General features: G+C 39.8%; 1 long non-coding RNA gene across 1 annotated transcript in view; it reads right to left on the bottom strand.

Moving 5' to 3' along the window:
- LOC148029281 (uncharacterized) overlaps nucleotides 1-7,864 on the bottom strand; it is a 42,039-nt gene extending 34,175 nt beyond the window's left edge. The window contains exon 1 of the long non-coding RNA XR_015692401.1: nucleotides 6,895-7,864. This is a non-coding gene — a long non-coding RNA (uncharacterized LOC148029281). The remainder of the gene's footprint in view (nucleotides 1-6,894) is intronic.
- Between the last annotated feature and the right edge of the window lie 2,636 nt (nucleotides 7,865-10,500).

A 10,500-nucleotide genomic window follows, 5' to 3' on the forward strand; every position in this document is an offset into this window, starting at 1 on the left:
CAAAGAATGAGACAAAGTATAGAAATTTTTTGGACATTGTATTCAATGAGTTGCATATGCATGGGTTGGTTGTAAATGACAAAAAGAATGAGTTTTTCTTGCATGAGATCCACATTTTGGGGCACGCTATATCAGCTAATGGCATTCATATGGACCCTACAAAGGTTGAGGCAATATGCACACGGCCATCTTTGGAGAATGTGCATGAGATCCACTTTTTGGAGCATATTGTATCAACTAATGGCATTCATATCAACCCTACAAAGGTTAAGGCAATACGCACATGGCCACTTTTGAAGAATTCACAATATCTTGGGTCTATGTTCCTATTATAGGAAGTATATGTGTAGTTTTGTTGAAATCGCATCCCCATTGCATGCTTTGCAGAAGAAGGGTGTATCTTTTAAGTGGACAACTATGGGAATTTCCACATTTGAGAAGGAAAATATGACTTTGCTTGATCTAAGGAAGTCATTTGTCATTCAATGTGATGCATGTGGAAACAGTATAGGGGTTGTTTTAATGCAAGATGGCCAAGTCGTGGCATATCAGAGTCGTGTTCTCTATGGTGCAAAAAGGAATTCGCAAGTCTGAAAATTTTTGCTTGCTCTAATTCATGCACTTCCGACATGGAACACTATCTTTTAGGGGTTGATTTCAGAGTGCACACGGACTATCAAACATTGCGCTATTTCTTCACTCAAACTAAGTTGTGTCAATAAAAGCTTGCTACCTTTTGATTATAGCAAAGCCCCAATTTCCAAATGCAAAACTTCTTGAGAGAGAGAGAGAGAGAGAGAGAGAGTCCAGGTTTAATTGTGCAGAATGATTACATTGCACATAGCAATCTTTGAAGATTGAAAGAGAGTGAGTGAGTGAGTGGAAAAAAAAAACATCAAGTTTGAAATGTGTTTTTCAGACATCTATTTTTCAAACATCTACAAACGTCTGAAATTTTTATCGTGTTCAAGCATCATGGCATTGCCACGATCGATCATCAATGATTGAGACCCTCAGATGACCGGTTTGCTTTGGAAGGGACTATTTGAAAATATGTGTAACACCTTGAAATTTTCTTCATCCTTCCATTTGCAAACAAATGGTTACTCAGAAGAAGCAAATTCTACAATGCTTGATTAAGGGAGATGCAATGTGCCTAAGCATAAGTCACAATGGGAGTAATATTTGCCTTTGGTGGTATTTGCATTCGATATTATGATGTATAGTTCACTACAATTAGTATGCTTATGTTATGATTTTCCGCCTGTACCTCTAAAACTATACATTTGCCTCGGTTTCCATCAATGTATAATTATCAAAGATTGATTATTAATTGCTAGTTTTCAATGGGTGGATAATCATCAGTTCTCAATGGTACTCGGCTGATATTGTGGACAGCAACATGTTTTATGAATGCCATTGATAGTTCAGCATGGTTTATGCTTTGTTGTTATGGTTGTTTGGCTAGAAAATTTGAGATATACTCATGGGAAATGCATTCTATGAATTTTTTGCAACAATTTTGGATTCTATATGAGTCTTACATTATATTTATACTACCCAGAAATTTTCAATAAGTGTTAAGCATTAGCATAGGTAAGCAACAATAACCAATGTTGTTTAAACTATGATGCTTTTTGGAAAATTCCAGTGTGGTATGTTTTGCTTTGGCACATTACAATGCAATCTAGGACGATTGCGAGGATTTCAAGGAGAAGGTTGTGAAGATATGCTAGGATTTGTATTGAGGGAACACAGACAGAGAAAGAAGAGAACTCCGAAGTGAATGGATCAATGCAATAAGTGAATGTAAGAGTGTACAAAATGCTCAAGGGCAAAGCAATGAGTGTTGGAGTATGACGTCCACCGAAGACAAATCCCAAAATGTAGCAAGGAAGCCTCCAAAGATGTCTGGCAATAGCAAACACAGTAGTAGATGTTGGATCTGTGACAAACGGAGCACTAAAATACCATAATAAAATACCATAGTAAAACAGCAAGAAGTGGCACATACTATGAGGTAAAGGCTAGAAACAGACACCAAATGGATGAAGAAAGTGTGGCGAGGCTTTGGCTAAGATGTCCTTCGCAAATGGGATATGGATAAGGAAGTTCTAGCACCTGAAACCTACAAAAACAATCTTGGGTTGCATAGTAGGCAACTTGTCTACTTATAGACATGAAAGGATCCTTCCAAATTAGGGTTTTTCAAGTAGATATGGTATGTGGCCTTTCAAGCAAATGTGCCTTGTGGGGAGAATGAAAAGGGATGGTTAGATCCAACACATCACAAAACAAACAAGCTAACCCCACTCAAGGGTGTCGATGATGAGGTGGGTGAAAGGATGGATCATGGTGGTGAGAACTGTTATAGATTGTCATCCCCTAGACAGGCATTTTTCTCAGTTAAGGTGTGTACATATGCAGTTTTCCAGCCGGGCAGTCATCTGAGAGAGTTACGGTGTGTGAGGCAGGTTTGCCACATCGGCAGTGCCATGTCAGCACAAGCCACATAGGATGCAGTCGGACTGCCACATGGCAATCCAGTCGGACTGCTGTACAGTCAGCCAGTTTTTTCTGCACAGTCGACTGCATTTTATTCAGTCGACCTGATTATTTCTTGGCATTTTATTCAGGCTATAAATAGCCTACCACCAGCGCACTCTTTCATTCTTGTAGTTGCAGATTTCAGGGCTGAGATCAGGCAGATTGCAGCAAACTTTGAGGTGTCCAGTAGGGAGGCATTGTCGAGGTCGAGATACGCTGACATACGGACTGCACCCGTGTACATATCTGCATTCCTTGGTATTCAGCATACTTTATACAGCAGATCTTCATGTTCTTTTGTCTCTCTCTCTCTCTCTCCCCTCTCCGTGTTCACTCTACTCTCTGAGTCTTGGTCCCACGCTTCCACACCGCTGCACTCTGACATGGTATCAAAGCAACGAAGACAGACTGACTAAGTGTAGAACCCATTTGAAGAGGAGATTTCAATGCGACACAAGGTTGTGTTTCCAGCATTCGAGGGCGAGTGGGAGGGCGAGCATCGGAACAAGGCTGAAGCGAGTGTGGGCGTGCAGGAAAGGATCAAAGTTGGTGAAGTTACTGCTGTTCCAAGAGGAGGAAGGCTGAGTTTTTGGCCTTCAAGTGCAGATTTTACCTTTTCATTGCCTCCGGCGGGTGAAGGAGTGGGAGGAGTGAACCATAGTCCTAGCAGGCTGTATTTTCACAGTCAGAGGGGGCTGTTTTTGTGTTTTGAGCAGGCATTGTAGGTGAAGATGTCTTCTGAGACCGAGACAGTTTTAGGCGATCTTGGACTGGAAAGTGCCTATCCTACCAGCTCTTCCATCAGATCAAAAGCTCAATGGCGGGAACTACCGCATTTGGCAGGTCATGATGCTTGCCATATTGGAGTCCTATGATTTGGCATAGCTTGTTACACAGGCTATCCATCATCCTTCTTCGCGTGACGAGTCCAAACTCTCTTCTAGTGAGAAGGTGGAGTTGGCAAAGGCTCAGGCACATTGAGATAAACTCAATGCTCGCATTCGTTCGTTTTTATTTCTCTCATGTACTAAAGATATTAACTCTCATATCGAGCATTTGACGGTGGCTCGGGAGATATGGTTGGAGTTGGATCAGATGTATAATTGGATGACCGTCATGAAGCGAGTCTCTTTGGAAGCGCAGATGCAAACCATGAGTGTCAACAAGTCATCATCCATGCGGGAGCATATCAACAAGTTAAGGCGGCTTCAAATGTAAGTTCAAAACACAATGTGGCCACTTCTGAAGACATGGCGATAACTCTCCTTTCCCAATTACCGCCTCACTTCAGTGGTTTTTATTCCACCTTGATTGCTTCAGGGCGATTTGAGACTCTTCGGTGGGAAGAGTTGGTTCCTATGGTCTTGGACCAAGAGAAGCAACTGAAAAGAACCAATGCCAATACAAACACCCCTCAAAAAAATAGCATCTTGAAGCATAAGAATCACAGTGTGATCGAGATGGCCCGTACTATGATAGAGCATCATCAAACACCTCGGTGTCTATGAGATTGTGGCTACTGCAGTTCACATCCTTAATCGTTCCCCTACTTCCGCTATTGTTGGCATGACTCCTTATGAGGCGTACTTTGGGTCAAATCCAAATGTTTCTTATTTCAGGGTCTTTGGGTGTGATGCCTATGTTCATATCCTAAAGACATAGCGTGACAAATTTGAAGCAGCTTCCAAAAGGCAAGTATATGTGGGCTATAGCTCGCAATCTCAAGGCTATCGATTGTATGATCCTTTTAAGCAGAATGTCTACACAAATATGATCCTGTTAAGCGAAATGTCTACACAAGCCATGATGTTCAGTTCGTGGAGATTCCAACTCCAGAGGCAGGGTGAGGACCACCCTGTTCTTGGAGATCTTGATGATAGCTGGGCCACCCCAATGATTGTTCCTCTCAAGATTGTGTCTCTTGAGGACTCTTCTTCGGATGAGGAGCCTAGTTCCTAGCCACTAGATTCACTGATTGCTCCTACATTGTCTGTGGACCTTCTAGAAACTTCAGCAGATGGAGAGCACCGAGGCGAGATCCGGCATCCTCCTTGTTGGGCCCATGACACGCTCCGAGATTCAAAGATCGAGGGGATTTCCTAAGGAGTGGCAACCACAGGATGGAGCGCAGAGGTCACAAAGGCACCAAGCACATTCTATGGAGCTTGTTTGCTCTAACTACTGTTTGATGTCCCGTGTTATGCACGATAGAGAGCCTACCTCCATGAAGGAGGCTTTCCAGTCTGATCATTGGTGGAAAGCAATGGAGGCCGAGTTGGAGGCTATTGAGTGGAATGGCACTTGGTACCTTGTGCCTTGTCCCTCTCATAAGAAGGTGATTGGTGTCAAATGGGTCTTCAAGACCAAGTACCATAGGGATGGCTCTTTGGACAAGCACAAGGCTTGCCTTGTTGCTAAAGGTTTTACTCAGCACCAACAAATACTAATAGGTTTTGGAGAGATCCTCGACCAGGGGCATTTCAAATTTGATTGCCCTAAGTAGATAAGAGTACATGCAGCTTACACCCATGTTAACAAGCAAGGTAGTAGTGTTGGGGATTGTCATATAGTGTGCACCACAGCCATGTTTCCCCTTATATCTGTAAGTATGTTCTCAGTCACATACATTGGCTTGGCGCATTTCAACAGGTAGAAGTAAACAGCCTTTTCATTGCATTCCTCCACATTTTATGGCATAATTGACACCCTCAACAACTAGTTTACTCGGCACATTTCAGCACCATCACACAGCAAAATTGGCTTGAACCTCATCTTCTATGTATCATAAAGGGACTTTGGTTTAATTGTGACACGTTCCCAATGTTTAACAAACACCTTATTATGGCAAGACCTCCAATGCCTTTAGATGCACGCGTTGCAAAAACATGACAGCACCCTGGTCTTCAGTTGCATTACACCTTGACAAGAAAACCCACAAATGCTATGCAGGGATCAAGACCCCTGTATTGTCACACACCCCCAAGCTTTGGACCTGTCTACATCTCAAACATTTGCCAGCCAAAATTTTCTACATGCAACAACACAAGGTTCAATTTTTCAACTTTCTTACAAACCAGGGTTTCAGTCTCTCAAAGGTTCTCTGCCCAATTTGCAGTGTTGAGTACATCTCTCGGAACATCAAAAAATAATGTGTCTAAACACCACACAAAATAGAGCACTACATAGCTTAGTGTCCTTACAGAAGAAGACTGTCATAGCTATATAGCAGAAACTAATAAACATTGCACAAGGATTTAGGAAGACGTGTGTATCTCAATAGGCCCTAAGAATATATGCTATACACCACCAATCTTGCAGGTTGTACAACTATGTACCCCAGACAATGCTTGCAGGTATTTGCAGCTATATATCTCAGACAACTAACTACATACCTCTGACCAAGCTTGCATAGTTGTGCAGCTATATAGCTCACAGAGAAAAATACTCTGTAAGCACAAAGTTTGCAGGCATGAGCAGCTATATTGCTTAATACAAAGCTTGCAGATATGTGTAGCTATATAATTCACAAAGATAACTAAAGCAAAAAGCATGACCTTTGCAGTTATGTGCCACTACATAGCTCTCACAAGCAACAAGCAAAAAGCATGACCTTTGCAGATATATGCCACTATATAGCTCTCACCAGCAACCAGTTTAGCTATATAGCTCACACAAATAACTATATACCTAAGACCTAGGACAAAGCCTGCACGTATGTGCAGCCATATGGCAGACTAGAAAATTTATATAGCCCATAGTTGCAGACTGCAAGAGCTATACAGCAGACTGTAAACTGATACATATCAGGCTATAAAAAATACATAGCCCATGTTTGCAGGCCTTTTCAGCTATATAGCTTGATACCGTTAAGAGTACATGCCCATACAGTGCATGTTTGCAGACTATATGAAGTACATAACAGTTTATAAAAGTTATATAGCCCATGTTTGCAGACTTAAAAAATGTATATAGCAGACTGAAAGCTATATCGCCCATGATTGCAGAATTTAAAATGCATATAGAAGACTAGAGAAACTATATAGCCCATGTTGGCAGACTATTAAAGCTATATAACCCATGTTTGCATGCCTGTACATCTCTATTGATTGAGACACTTAGAAAAGATGCTATATACTATGGTATTGTACAGAAATAATGGAAAAGAAACCTACATAGCCAGCTCTGTCTGTTATAGAACTCGAAAACGAGATGTATATATGAATTCCCTAATATGTGTGCAGGATAGCCATTCTCAAATATAAAGCATTGGCCAAGAAAATGTGCTTGCCATCAATAACTGCTCATCAGTGGCATAATGCTGAAATTACAAAATGAGAAACTTATTACCTCAGATTCATCTAGCAAGTGCACTGCATGCTCTTGGTATTCCTTACAGCCAATGCCTTCAACATACATCTTTCTTGTTTGGGGACACCCTGGTTGGATCTGTCCAAAACTTAAAAACTATCTCCTCGACTTCCTGAGATAATTTGCCATTTACAGATCATCTCTTACACAAGTCCAATGGTAGAATGCCTGAAGCTCTAGCATCAGTATCAGTCTATGCATTGCCGCAGACAGATTCCTTGAATAGATATCAAGTAGGTTCAGATACTTCAAGAAGACCAATACCTCTATTTCCAGTGGCCGCTACTTCCATTAAACCATTGTGCCTTTCAAAACAAACCTCATCCTTAGATTTCGGATTCTTTTGGCGCCTCTAGAGAGGTAGTGATACAAAGGGCCTTATCATAGAATTTATCTTGTGTGCACTATAAACACGATTGTCCTTCAGCACTTCCTGCATTACATCTCTCTTGCCTTCTTTCCCATAAACTTCAACTCTGATAGAATGCACGGAACAATCTTCTCAGGAGAAACCTGTTTCCTTGATTGAATGTCCTCTCTTGTGATGACTTACTTCCGCATGCTCGCGACTTGTCTGTCTTTTGTGACTCTTGCTTCACCAAGGCTTCATACTGCCTTCCTAATGCGATTTCATTGTCGTCAAGAAATTGGTTTCTTATGAAATTGCCTTACCAATGCTCTATTCGGATCAGAGGAAATGCCTTAGAAACCAATGTCTCCGAAATATGTGCTCTCTTTGGTACAGAGAAAGTGCCAGGGTCACTGGCGTAGTCTGCAGAGTGATTGAGCAAGGCATGAAGTGGTGCCCCTTTCAAGCTCTTGCAAATCCATTCGTAGCTCCTCGCAAAAACCTGCACGTCTGAATGATGGCGTATTGATGGCAGATCTTCCATAGATATACAGCGCCCCTCCATTGTGTTCCCCTCGCCCCAGACAGTGGAGAGATAACGCCACCTTTGTCTGCGGGGCAACCTTTGTCCCCGGTGACAATTTGCAAACCCTTGATTTTAAAACATTAAAAAAATGGTTTTTTTTTAAGAAAATACCTGTTGTTTGGTTTATTAAGGGGTTTTCCATGGTTTATTCAAGGGACTGTTCTCGTGGGGAGGTTTCCAAGAAAGCAAGAAACCCCACATGGGCCACTTTGAAAACCCCTTACTCTTGTTTTCCAAAGCAAAACCTTTGACTAAACATAGCTTCATATCTATTGCACTTTATCCTTAGCCTTACTTTTGAGTAATAATGTCCTCATGATGCTCCCTAAGACCACCTTCCACATAATAAAAGTGTTAACAATGTCGGAAAATAATAATAATACGATTTGAAAAACCAAAAACCTTCTAGAAAATTGTTTCCAATTGGAAACGGACTGCTCCAAGGGGTTTTCTAATGGTTTTCTTTGAAAATTGGAAACCAATCCATGTCACATGAAGTTTTTAGTTTTTTCAAAATAAAATATCCCTAAGGAGTTTTTCAAGGAGCTTTTTGTGAAAACCATCGAGTGGATTAGTTTTGGGATTTCAACAAAAAACCCCCCAATTTTTTCCAATCAACCCAATGTTTGAAGCAAAAAGCTTTCTCTTAATATAGGTGTAGGTTTGAGGGAGAAATCTTCACGAGAACTAAGTCTACCGGTTTTCTAGATAAAGCCATTTTACAACAAAAACCCACTTTTCTTTTAAGGAAAAGTGGCAAAGGAGTCCTTCTTCCCATTACGTGGAGTGAGACCCCTCTTTTAAGGGAACAAGGGTTTTTTCAAACGCCTAGGTTTGGCACTTCGCACTATTGTTCAACTAGTGCTTCGCTTTGGTCTTTAGTAATAGTTAGAATACTTCACATCCTAAGGCACGCTTTGTTGCAAGAGGGTTCAAACAAAGGTTTTGTATTTTGATTCTATGCCTCACATACAAAATCACACTATATGCCTTCCTAATCCTTATAAATTATTCGATATTGTTGAGCAAATATTTGAGTGAGCAATGGAGTACTAATTAGTGACTCTCTTGTCAAATTAGGGCAATCTCTTCTCATTGTTTGCCATTGAAATTCTTTATCTACCATTTTTGGAAAATATCGTCACTATTGTTCTTCATAAGTCTTATAGCAAATAAGGATTTCATTCCCTTTATGTTCTACTCTTGTAAACAGGACTTTTTAAAAACACTGCCAAAATAAAGGCTTGCAATGAACACATTCCTTGTTTTGCCTAAAGTATTTATCATAAACATCTACTAATTCTAATGCACACGTGCCCAATATTGATAAATATTTTCCAAATATTTGCTCAAAAAATGTTTCTTTCACCATGGCTTTGCCATATCTTGGAAGAGGTATTGTGTCTCTAGTCAACTAAGAGTGTCTCCGTAGATGTGACACATAAAGTCTTGTGCAACTATAATCTAATCATAATCTCATGTACCTAGCTAAAAAAACATGTTTACTAATTATATACACTCATATATAGCTAGATCATGGGATGTACCTTTCCATACTTCCATCTTTTCTAGAGAAACATGCATTGACACATTAAAAGTATATTAGGCCTATAACTTTAGTCAAAATTTAATGTTTTTTAAATCTAGGTTATAACATGCCTTCCTCTAGTAACTTCAAATTGAATCTTTTAGTATAACTTCCCAAAGTATCGCTCTATTTAAAGAGAGTATTTACTAAAATACTTAAGTATATGAACTAAAAATCTTAACATTTTCTATAATACAAATTAACACTTTAAATTGACTTTTAAGCTTCAAAATGTTTTGATATTTAACAAACTTGTTTGTCATCAACTTACAAAATAAAGGTAGAAACCATTTAAGAAATATCACAATTTTGTGATGAAACCATGTGCACCATGATGGGTCATCAAAAAATCTCTTGAGTGCCAACAAACACAATCTAACCAAGTCATCAAAGATGGGTAGAAGAAACTGTAACAAATAAATACATCATTACAAAGGACTTGGAAAATGGTGAGGCTCAAGCCTGTGTTAGATTCTCATAGCCTAGACAAATGTATTCAACAACAAAGCATAGTGCACACACATACGCGTGCACACACAAATTAGATTCTTTGAGCCTAGACAAAGGTATTCAAAAAAGCCTTGCACAATGAGAGAGAGAGAGAAAGAGAGAGAGAGAATTACACTCGACATTACAACCCTACCTTTCTACAAAAAAATTCTTGGTTGTAAACGAATTCATCTAAAGTTTTGTTTTCTTATTTTTCCTCACATACAAATATTCCTCACTTATTCACACACACGTGCATACATGGATGCATATACACAAAGATGCATGCACAAATGCATCCATGTGCACACGTTGACACTCACTCAAGAAAAAGATGCATCATAATCTCAAACCCTAGCGTTAAATTGTATCCAAGCCATGAATCCATGTTTGGAAAGATCTTTGAATATAAAAATAAGGTCATGAATTTTTTAACTCAATTATTAAGGATGACCTAAGCAATTTCAAGTAACAATCAACACTCAAGCTACATCACTGGATAACTGATCAACAACCTTACCATGATATTCCTAGATCAATCATCTATTGAAGATTCTCATCATAAGACAACCA

The sequence above is a fragment of the Lygodium microphyllum genome, chromosome 11 (genome assembly GCF_053477565.2).
Source record: "Lygodium microphyllum isolate KBCC chromosome 11, Lygodium_microphyllum_v1.1.10, whole genome shotgun sequence".
Lineage (NCBI taxonomy): Eukaryota > Viridiplantae > Streptophyta > Polypodiopsida > Schizaeales > Lygodiaceae > Lygodium > Lygodium microphyllum.